Here is a 12,675-nt window from a genome sequence, read left to right as displayed (position 1 = left end):
CCTCCTAGTCCATGCCGAACTCTTAATCTCACCTAGTCCCATCTACCCGCACTCAGCCCATAAACTAATACCGGTGAATCTTAAATTTTGTTAATATCAGTAAACATTTTGTCAATATATTTTGAAGAAAGTATTATGCTTATTGCTTGTTGTTAGTAAGATATCTTTGCACCACGTTTACTCTTTTAGGCGGCATAGTTGTAAACTGTTGCACGTGCAACCCTCACACCAGGGCTTGTACACGAACTTTACTCACGAGCTGACTCTGTTAACAGCCACATGACTCGCCTGGAAGAAGGTCACCTTTCATGAGCAGTACATTTCTAGGGTCAGTATGATTTGGGGTTCAACCAAACAGAAACATCAGGATGCTCTGTCAAAAGGAACCTCGACTTGAGCAATTCTGCCCGTACACAGCTATCAGTAGCCCAGAAATGACAGATCACACACCAGCATAAAATTATAAAGGAAGTATATTTACAAATTTTCAACTTTACCAAACAGTCAACAAGGAAAGAAAGACTGAAAAGAGGCATTTCCTGCAGACTGGAGATGCATTTGCACATCGTACACGACAATGTCTGCTTCTGACCCAAGTAACGTTGATTGCCAAGACCTGGAAGCGAGGTCAGAATGTGGTGCATCAATCGCGTTGTTGCAATGCTTAAATGGATCCCCGACTAGCATAGCTGCAGTACGTGCTTGCGTCTGAGCTGAAGTGGCAAGACAGAGAAGGGATTATGCTAAATGCAAAGTTCAGGTGCAAATGAAGAAAGCACGAAGACCTGAAGAAAGCTCACATAAGCATGAAGAAAGCATATATAGACATGGAGAAAGGACATGTAGACATGGAGAGAGCACAGCTAGGGGATTCAGTAAGTGCACTCAAAGAGGAGTGTGAAGTTAAAGCTGCCTGAGCAGAGGTAAATGAGTATGAAGCAGCAGCTGGTGAGTCTACGACCAGAATCTGTCATGCTTTGCCATCATAACAGCCAATGCAGCTTACTGAAGAATAAGTCTAAACTCATTTTGGCTATGAAAAAGACAGTACTCCAGCTCTGCAAGGAGAGGCTGCCCACACCACACAGTAAACTTGCCTTTTACATTGTCCAGGTATTGAAAGTCAAGGTCTTCAGTAGCAAAAGCCCACAACATCTGCTTCTGCAGTTTCATCATAGCAAATACATCAGTCAAGAGCAGCTACTGATGCCGATCCTATGTCTACAGACTTGGAGAGACAGAGCCCAGAGCACAGAATAGGCATACCAGTCCACCAATGCTTGGTGTCTGGCTCATTGAGACCCCATCACAGCAGAATTAGAAGCGTTTGACAGCCTGTCTGCCAGATATCTGTCCTGGAAGTCACGCCTTTGCAATGCCATGGAAGGACAGAATCTCAAACCTAATAAAGAGCTAGACTTTCCCAGTAAGTGGCTTGATGGGGAGTCACTGCAACATGCAAGTAAGTTGACATAATAATCCAGCTGTGGGATTATAAGGGCTGTGGTCAAGGCTGGACAAATGCTGTAGGTCTCCAGAGGCAAGTGAAAAATCTCTCTTCAACAGGTTTGATAACTTTCCAAAGCTCTCACACCAAGAACCATGGAAGCTACTGGAGCATGTAGTTCTGCTTTTGGAACTGCAAACTGCAAAAATGAGGGTTAACTACTAGGACTGAGTTTCTTGGATATCGCAAGAGGAATAAACCCTACAACGGATAAGCTTTCAAATAATATCCAAGAACAGTGTGTAACTAAAGGGTTTAAGCATAAAGTAAAGCATCATGTCCTTTATCCGCCATTTTCATTCTTCGTGGAATTCATCTACATACACATAGAAATGCAAAATGACCCTTGTTTCATGCTCTCAACTTCTGGTAACATGTCGTTCAAAGAGAGGTCAGCAAAAGAATTGAAGAACAGAACCCCTATCGCGGCCAACAAAACTGAAGAAGAAAACTCTAGAATAAACCCCAATAAACAATGTTCTGTTCATAAGGAACCTTTCCCCTTAAGGAAATGCAAAGGAGTAATTGTAAAACCACTTGTAGACTGGAGATGCTTTCTAAAGGAGCACTCAATATGTTTCAAGTGTTGTGCTTTGTCAGAGAACTAAGCAAAAGACTGTGAAGCTATCATACACTGCATTGAGAGCAACGGTGACCAGCACATAATAGCATTTAATTCTGTTCCAGCACCTTGGACCATTACTGGTTTCAGCACACCTGCAGCAGAGCATGGTGGGCAGCCAACAGAGCATCTCTCAAATGTAGGAACTTCCTAATGCACAGAAGTGCTTCCAAGGCAAATCCTGCTCTAAAATATGTCTAGCCAACATTTACCTGAAAGTGCATCCTGAGCAAACAATAAAGGCATATATGATATTGGATGGCCAGAGCAATGTGCTTTTAATGAAATCAACATTCTTTGACACAGTCCATATTTAAAGTTCTGTTTCCCCTATACACTCTAAAGACATTTTCTGGGACATCTGAAGCTGCTGGAAGAAGAGCAGGTGGAGTCAATAAGGAGTGCAGGTCTGCTTAACCTTGCCAACTCTCATTGAGCGCGATCATACTTCCAAAAAACGGCGATGAAATCCAAACTCCTGACGCTGCATACAGTCATTCCCATCTTAGGAACATAGCTGAAAAGATTCCCCTACTTCACTCTTCTGCTGAGAGTCTCCTGTTGATTAGCAGAGGCACCATCCATGCACATGAACTATGTGAACAGAGAATTGGTCAGATCAATGCACTTTATGCTAAACATCTGGGCCTGGATTGGGTCATAGTGGGTGAAGTCTGCATCAGTGGCATTCATTAGGCCATTGTCAGCACATTTAACACTAATGCCCTGGAGAACGGGCGTCCAAGCGTTTCCAGACCCAGTGAGAGTAGAATCTATATGAAAGAGAAGATTGTAGGCAAGCAAACCAAGCACACTGACACATTCACCCCTGCTCAGCCAGGTTTAGGCAAGCTAATCCTTGGTCACTCAAAAAATAATTGTAAGCTGACACCTTCCACCAAAGATCAGGTCTTCCTCCAAATCAGGAACAAAGCATTTAGCAAAGTCGAGTCAAACCACTGGGTAGCTCCCATTCCTTTCTGTTCTCCGCGACAGCTTCTACAAGCTAACAGAGAGCAGACTGTCAGTTGCACATTAAGAAGGAAACCAGAGATGAAAGAGCACATGGAGTGATTCTTCAGGAACAATCGAGCTGAGGTAGAACCTTATCCAGATCCCAACAGAGAAAACTGGAATTTGTCCAACTTCAGGTTAACCCCAGCCCTAAGCATTACAACCGCCCCACCCACCCCTAGAAACTTGCACAAATTTGAATTGTCATTTTGTCATTAATTCAAGTCACAATTCAAAGACTATCACTGAACAATGTGCTCTTGCAGGGTGCAGACTTCAATAACAATCTGTTTGGTGTCAACTCAGATACTTATAATTTCATGACCACCAACTGGACAAAGAAACTCAGGGATACCACATGAGCTGTTATGTATTTGGTAACTGTCCCTCACCAGCTGTGGTAATCTATGTCCTTAAGAGAGCAGCTATTGAGGAAGAGAAGGAATTTGGGGCTGAAGCATAGAGGTATATCAAAATGCATTTCTATGTTGATGATGGTCTTAAATCGTTTTCTTGTGCAGACGAATCAGTCAGTACTGAAAGCAGTGCAGGACATGTTGGCACAGTTTAATCTCAGACTGCAGAAGAATATATCCAACAATGGCGAGGTCATGCAATGTTTCCTATTTGAAGATCCAACCAAAGGTCTACAGAATCTTGATCTTGACAAAGCTTAACTTGTGAATGCTGGCAGAGAGATTTGGGTTGCATAGGTTTTGTCTGAAGATTTCTGCGAAAAGGGTTCGCTGATGGACACATTTCTCTTTCCTGCCCCAAGGTCCCCGACCTTTGGAGCTGCCTATAGATTAAACAATGCAATGGAGATCTGTTTGCATTGCCAAACATTGAATGGGTCTCCAAGCTGCTAAATCTTAGGGAGGGAAAAAAAAACATCCCTTGTAATTCTAGCCCAGTTCGGTCTTCTGGCACCAAATGGCAGAAGTTGAACTCCTTCTACTTCAACTGTTTTGACTGGACATCCTCCAATGGATGAAAGATGTACTGCATAAATAGTGATATCATTAGGTGCAGCAAATGTTGGGAACTGTCAGGTGCTGAAGTGCTCAATCCTATTTCAACTGGAAATAATCTCCAGAGAGGGTAAAATTGAAACTTCATCACGTACTGTAACATTTAAAAATTGATGCTATAATATCTGATTTTCAATCTTGAGGTGAGTATTTCTTATTTCTCCCCTTCTGTTTCTGTCATGAGAATCAAGGTATCATTTTCCGAATACGTGCCTTGAGAAAAATCCATGTTGTCAGAAACTTCCGTTAACTCAGACTTGTGAAATTCAACAGAAGTTTGAGTTCAATGAAGTAAGATAAATGATGCAGCAATGAAGTGGTCCATGAAAGGTGGCAAAATGCTGTGCAGTCGATTCACAGACCAGATTTCCTAATTGGCCTCATTTGATGCATTTAGTCTTGGTGGCAACTGCTAATTGAAGATCTCTTGGAATAGAAAAAAAACCAATGACTTTGTCAAAAACCAAACAACCAAAAGGGAAAAGCTGTCCATGCCTACATCTATCATTCTGGCACTAAATGTCAAGTCAGGTAATTTCTGAGAGAATTTAGCCGTGCTTTTATTTCTGCATTTTTGTGGCTCTTTTATAAAACTTTCTTGGGTTGTTTTTCATCAGTTAGCCTTTTATTGGAGTCTATATTTGTCCATTCATCAAGGCTTTGTGACAATCCATTAATTTGACTTTCTGCAGCCTGTAATTCTTCTTTTAATTTCCTTTTCTATTCAGCTGTTTGGAGTGATAAGTTGTTTTTCAATGGCTGAACCAGCTCTTTCTGGCAGTAATGTGATGCCAGTCATATCAATAGGTTATTTTTTGTGTATATACAGAATGCAGGCAAGCTTTAGTAAAGAAGATATTATTCCACAACTCATTCTACATAAACCAGTTTGACTCAGAAACAGAAAAAAAAGGAAAATGGTACTTTATTCATGAAAAACAGACTACCAATTTTATCAAGGAGCTTATGCTAGTGATCACATGTGGAGCAATTGCTTTAGGATGAATGGATCAACAATGTCAATAAAACAAAAGATGTTAAATCTACTTTAGAGGAGAAAACTATCACTTACAGGAGAGCAGGAAGATGCGTGACTTACGGAAACACTTTGATTTGTCAAAGCTTGAAGATACAGAATATGATGCAACATTACAGATTTAACAATAGGGTATAAATATCAAAATAAAACAAAAAGCTGGAAAAACTGAGAGTCAGGCAGCATCTGTGGAGGTAAAAGATGCATCTTTTGACATTTTAGGTAAGCCCAATGTTCAAAGTAAATTTATTACCAAAGTACCTAAGTCACCATATACTACCCTAAGACTTGTTTTCTTGTGGGCATTTGTAGTAGATGAAAGAAATTCAGTAGAATCGATGAAAAATACACACAAAGATTACTGTATGTACTGTAGGAGGATGGGATAGAGGATGATAGGAGATAGGTAGAATGAAATAAGGAAGGGATGATAGATGAAATCACATGGAGAGTGGTGATAGAAGAATAAATAAAGCAAGAAGAAAATGAGTTGGACAGACAAACATGTTAAGATGAGAGTGGGGGGTGGAGGGAGGTGTTGGTGGTACTGCTTATCTGTGTAATGCCCTGGTTAAGATTTTTATTTCTGTGCTGTCGATTTCTCATTTTAGTAGTTCTGTAAGAGCAGTCTGTTCTGCTTTCAGCTCGTTTGGGTTTGAGCAGAGCTAAGAGGCTTTGTTGTTCAACTTAGGAATGTGGTGTCAGCCAATCAGGATGGTGGATGTGGAAGAAGGTTCCAGAGAATACAGGGCGGGAGGTTTTGTGAGGGACACTGGTGTGGGTCAAGGGTTTTTTCGCAGGAGCTGGGGGAAGCCAGGAGGGAAGTTGGCTGAGGACGCCGTCCCTGTTGCACATGGTGTTTTATGCAGATGAATGGCTTGAAGGAGGAAGGACCAATACTCCTGTGGGAGACCTGTTTGTCTGGGATGAATATCGAGCGACATTCAGAAGGTGGTGTGTGCTTTCACGCAGATCGAGGGTCCAGTGCGTGAGCTACAGACAACTTATGTGCTTATGTGCACATTTGACTGTTTAATTATAATGGGCTGCTTTTGTTTTTTTCTTTCTTTTCTTTAATAACTCTTTGGCTAATTTAATGTTCATCGATGTAATTTCTTTATAATTTTATGCAGTGCAAGATCTGTTATTTCTTGTTGGCGGGCGATTCAAGGGGGGCAGTAAATTGCACAACATTCACACAAACTGGGGTTTCGCTGGGTGAGTCATCCCAATCTCATAGGTTTGGCTGAGCCAAAGTCGTAACACCCTAGTCGTATGGGGCCTGAGAAAGGTGAGTTTCTCGCTGTGGAATCCCGTGACCATTAGCAAGGGCCTAACGAGCCCCATTTCCAGAGATGACCAGTAAAAATGATTTCATCTGCAATTGGAAAAACTCAAGGTTCATACCACTTTTATTTATTTTATTCAAATCACTTTTATTGTCATATATACAAGTACCTGTATTCACAGGTGCAATAAGAAACCGCTGCTGCAGCATCACAGCACATAGCTCCAGGTACACAGCATTACATATAAAAAATATACAAAGAAGTACAATTAGAACAATAAAAATTCAAAGTCAATGTAGTACAAGTGGTCATAGTGGGCATCCTGTATGGTTTAAGAACTGAATGGCTGAAGGGCAAATTTTTCTTGAACTTGGTGGTGTAGGCCGTCAGGCTTCTGTACGTCCTACCTGATGGTATCAGAATATGAGACATTGTTCTTCCAGTTTGTATTTGGTAATGGAGAAGGCTGAAGACAGGTCAGTGTGGGACTGAAAAGGAAGTTAGAACAATCTGAGGCAATCCAGGGTGGGGGGGAATGGGAGTGTAGGGAAGTTGTGATTGATGGTGGGGTCGCATTGATGCTGGTGTATCCGCTGGAGGATAATATGTTGGCGGTGAAGTTTGGTGGGGTAGAAGGTGGGAACAACGGGAACTCCGTTGTTCTGGCTGGTGGGGTGGTGGCTGGGTTTCAGAGGAGACATAGAGGAACTGCGTATGAGAGCTCCATCCACCAAGGCAGAGAGAAAGTCATTCTTTGAAAGGAAGATCATCCGTGTCTACCCTCATTCATCTACCAAACATGTCCATCTAAAAAATCTTGCTGGAGTCTTGTCATATATGTTCATCTCTTGGTTCAGTAAATAAGCTGCTAACAGAACTTCAGTTTATCCCTCAATGTAAGCAATGTGATAAGGAGAGTCCAAAGGTTAAAGTATAGGTTCTCTGTTCTTCTAGTTTAGTGAAAGGAATTAACTATTTTTGACAGGTTTGAATTTACTGCACTTCTGAATCATGAAAACTTGAAATAACTTTGTTCATGATAAAAGTAAATCATGCTGAGTGTGGGCCAGTGGGACTAGGTGAGTGTAAGCGTCAACATGGACTAGAAGGGCCGAGATGACCTGTTTCCGTGCTGTAGTTGTTATATGGTTGTACGTCGCCATATGAATTTCAGCACATGTTTACAAATTATGTACAAATGAAAAAATATTTCAATTATGATTGGGTTTTCATTATCAGCTCTCCTTCATTATCAGTTTGAAGAGATTTGGGATGTTACCAAAGACTCTAGCAAATCTCTATGGGTGTACCGTAGAGATCCTCCTGATCAGTTGAGTCTAACCAGGAGGTTCTGATGCACAGAATCAAAAGAAGCTGCAAAGGGATGTAAACTCAGCCAGTTCCATCATGGACAAAACTCTCCCTGCCATCAAAGACAACTTCAAGAGGCATGCCTCAAGAAGGCAACATCATTAAAGACCCCCAACATCTGGGATATTATGTTTGTATGCTTCTCCCATCAAGGAAGAGGTGGTACAAGAGCCTGAATTAGAATCAGAACAGGTTTATTATCACTGATATAAAACATGAAATGTGCTGTTTAGTGACAGCTGTGTTTTGCAATACATAAAAATGACTGTAGGTTATAATAAAAAACAAAATATATAAATAGATAGATAGATAGTGCAAACGAGGAATCGTGTTGCAGAGTTCATGACTTCATGGACCATTCACCAATCTGATGGTGGAGGGGAAGAAGTTGATCCTAAAAAGTTGAATGTGCATCTTCAGGCTCCCGTATCCGCGCCCCAGTAGTAGTAACACGAAGAGGCATGTCCAGGATGGTGAGGGTCCTAAATGATGGATGATGCATTATTGAGACACCAACTTTTGAAAATATCCACAATGGTGGGGAGGCTAGGGTTCAACTGGAAGATGCTTGGTAGCACAGCTCAAAGAGCTAGAACATTGTACCTCAATAAAAAAATAAGATAAAGCATTTGTTTTTGTGATACCATTCAACCAGCCGAGCTACCTCACTCCAGTATGACAGCTCATCGCCATCATTCAATGTTTTATGGAGAGCTTCTTCCCCTCCATCAGTAAATTTCTGATTAGTCCATAAATCCATGATCACTACCTCACTATTTTGTCTTTTGGCAATACCTACTTATTTTTGTACCTTATCACATTTTCCATGTCTCACACTGTAGTGCTGCTACAAAAACCTGATTTTGATTGTGATTCTGATCATTTACTAGGGCTTTGCTCTTTGGAGAGAAGGAGGATGAGAGGAGACATGATAGAGATGTACAAGATATTAAGAGGATTAGACAGAGTGGACAGCCAGCACCTCTTCCCCAGGGCACCACTGCTCAGTACAAGAGGACATGGCTTTACGGTAAGGGGAGGGAAGTTCAAGGGGGATATTAGACGAAGGTTTTTCACTCAGAGAGAGGTTGGTGCGTGGAATGCCCTGCCTGAGTCAGTGGTGGAGGCAAATACACTAGTGAAGTTTAAGAGACTACTAGACAGGTGTATGGAGGAATTTAAGGTGGGGGGTTATATCGGAGGCAGGGTTTGAGGGTCGGAACAACATTGTGGGCCAAAGGGCCTGTAATGTGTTGTACTATTCTATGTTCTATGTTCTATTTTCTCAAGAGAGTTGTTAATACCCGAAATGTGGGCGAGATCCTATATAATTTTATTCCCACCAGGAAGTGCCATTTGAAACAATTGTCACTGCTTCAAAAATCAGCACTTGACTTCTACTTGAATGAATGAATGGATTATTCAACTCTAGTGATTGCCATAAGTATGTATACCATGTGGATAGTGAGATACTGATAATCATACTGGGATTAGATGACTAAAGTGCTGGCAGGACTGTAAAATTGTCAAATTAAGTACTTATTTGTTGATGAGAAAGGAATGTTGTCCACAAATTTCACCTCTGTTGGCCCCTATTGATTGTTCATTGCAGGTGTTGAATTTGATCCATTATGGTGATCAATGTGTGTGTACATACGCCATCTCCAGCATGAGATTAGGTCAGCCAGTATATTAGCAAGGGTGTTAGCAAATGCAGACTTTGCAAAGTATGCAGATCATGACATGAATGCTGATTTAATGCTGTTCTTGCCAAATTGGAGCTCTCTTCTCTGGTTAACAGGGTCTCTTAACACTGTGCGGCTGATCACCCCATTCAATAGCACCCGACAGAGGGATTTCAACATTTACAATGTAGTTCATGATTAATTGCTCCTAGATGTTCCAATGACTTACAAGTGTTTGGTGCTTCCTATAGAACTCAAGTCAAGTTAGTTTATTGCCATTTAACTATATACTCGTATATGTACATAATGTATATAACCATATAATGTATATAGGACTGAGACAATGTTTCACTGAACCAGGGTGTAAAGCACTGTAGTACACAAAACACACATTACACACAATAACTTATGAAGGGAAGGATAAAATCTACAGATGAATCACACATAAATAACAAACTAAAGTGCATAAATTAAATATTGTAATATACGGAACAGATTGACCAGTGACATTTCAAAGGCAACACAGCAGGGAGTTCTGAATCCTAATGGCCCGAGGGAAGAAACCGTTTCCCATCCTGACAGTTCTTGCTTTCATGCTTTGGAGTCTCCTGCCTGAGGGTAGAAAGTCAAAGAGGATGGTGGGATCCTTAATAATACCAAGTGCCCAGCATACGCAGCGCTCCTGATAAATGTCTCTGCTGGCATGTCTACAGGAAGTGACATGCCAGATGCACAAAGCCACCGTGGAATCAGTCGCTCCCAGGCTTCAAATTCAGATTCAGATTTGGATGTACTTATCACATTTACTTTGAAATTTATATAGTGAAATACATCATCTGCGTTAACAACCAACACACACAGTGTTGTGCAGGGAGCAGCCCGCAGTGTTGCCACACATTCCAGCGCCAACCTAACATGCCCACGATGTTTGGTAGAACAAACTTGATCTTATGGTCTTAACAACACAGAACAAATAAAACAGAACATACCTAGCAATAAAGCAACAGCAAAGCAAAGCCTGTTCCTTCCTCCACCCTCCACCTGCCCACCCATGCACATACACAGTCCTCTAATCCCAGGACAGACTGCCTTTGACCTCCACCCTCTAGCACACTTATGGATTCACAGACACAGGGCCTTCACCTTCCCCCCCAGCAGACTTACAGCGATTTGCAGAACTTAGGCCTTTATCTTCCCTAACAGACTCACAGAGGTTCATAGACTCGAGGCTCTGACCATCAGGACTTGACTTCTGATCAACCTTCAGGCTTCGATCTTTAGTATCGACCCAGGACTTGTCAATGGTGACAAATTAGGTCCCTGGATATCCAGGCCTTGAGCTCCAGCCTCACTAATGATGGGACCTGAACACTAGGCCTTGAATTCTGGTCTCACAATGCATGTACCTAAGGGATCGCCAGCCTTTGTTTCTCCTGCCCACATGGAACTCCGATACAGAGCACATCAGAGACTCCAGCCCTCAGCCCGCAGGCCTGACATCCAATCACATCCATGTCGCGGATCTTCAAAAGCAGAGTGGAGGATTAGACTCTGGATTTTCCTTTAATTCCCACAGATATCTGTTTCTAAACACTAACCTGATCCCCAAGTCCCTTCTCTGTCCCAAAATTCATCCCTACGAACCTAAAAGCAACAAAGACTGAAGCTCAGCACCATTATGGTAAATAAATAAGGCTTGGGAGCATAAGCAGGCATTCCCTATGAATGCAGTGTAATTGAGAGTCTAACACACTGCACAGCAAGTTACTGGAAGTGGGAAAAGGAAAGGAGGGGAAAGAGGGTTCTTAACATAAGCTTATATCCACGTAATAATTGTACGTAATTGAAAGACTAGGCTAAATATTTATACCTTAATAAAGGCATTCTCACCAAACTTTGCTGAAGCTACACATGTAGAATTAGGTGACTGCCATTTTAACAATGGCAGCCATGATTGCTGCAGAAATGAACACTTTTGCAAATGGAAGATGAAGGGAGATACCTTCAACATCTTGTATTAGGAAAAAACAAGGATACACGCACATTTCTTCCGCTCTGGCCGAAGATCAAGAGTCACAACGAGCACGTGGCCCTTTGAGGATTGTAGGCTGCTGGCACTCTGTAATGAAGTGCCCATTCAGAGAATAAACACAACTGGAATGTATTATATCCCACTGATGCACAATTTATATGTGATCTTCCACTCTGTTGAGTGCTGGATGCTCGTTATGTTTTGGTAATGATCACAATGCCTCAATTCAACATCATTCCATTTTTACTAAGCCACTGAATGATTGACAGCAATCTGTATCTCATGCCTCTGGTAGTTAATTTTCAGACACAGGGGTGAATTGCATACTATAAATGCCTTGCTGCCAACAAAATGTGGTAGACCAGATCATTGGTATGCAGAAATATTAAATCCAGAACAAAAATTGCTTTGTAGAAGCCATGCAGAGGTATCACATCCAGACACTGTTTATGCGGAAAACAGTCTAGAATGCCCTGATGGAGATTGCCTGGTGTTTTGTTGGGTGTTCTCCGCTGCTGGATATCTCATTACCGACTACTTGCAATTCCCAACAGTTAATCAGGTGGCACAGTAGAACAGTGTTGCTTTACAACACCGGCAACAACCAGTCAGGGCTCACTTCCTGTAAGGAGTATGTACACTCTCCCGAAGACTACACGGGTTTCTTCCAGGTGCTCTGGTTTCCTCCATGGACGTGGAGGAAACCAGTGATTAGTGAGTTGAGGCCATGTTATGTTGGCACCACTTGTGGGGCTGCCCAGCACAATCCTCGCAGATTTTATTTCATTTTTATTTGACACAAAACAACATATTTCACTGTATGTTTCGAGATTTTGAAGTACACCGGTCACTTAAAGCTAACCTCTTTTTGATATCCATAGCCAAACTTGTGCTACACCTTAGAAACTCTGTCCATTGCATGAGGAAAGATTGCTGACAGGGAATGAAGAATGTAGAAAGTAATTTATATTATTTTGAAATAATTGAGCTTACTTAAATGTTAATAATTGGTTTTAAATGTACAATAATCCTGGCTGTATGATGAACAAGTCAGTGTGATTTGTTACCTGACATTCATTTCCTTGTCC

The sequence above is a fragment of the Hypanus sabinus genome, chromosome 5 (assembly GCF_030144855.1).
Source record: "Hypanus sabinus isolate sHypSab1 chromosome 5, sHypSab1.hap1, whole genome shotgun sequence".
NCBI lineage: Eukaryota > Metazoa > Chordata > Chondrichthyes > Myliobatiformes > Dasyatidae > Hypanus > Hypanus sabinus.
The sequence above is the reverse complement of the archived record's forward strand: the minus strand, read 5'-3'. Positions refer to the sequence as shown.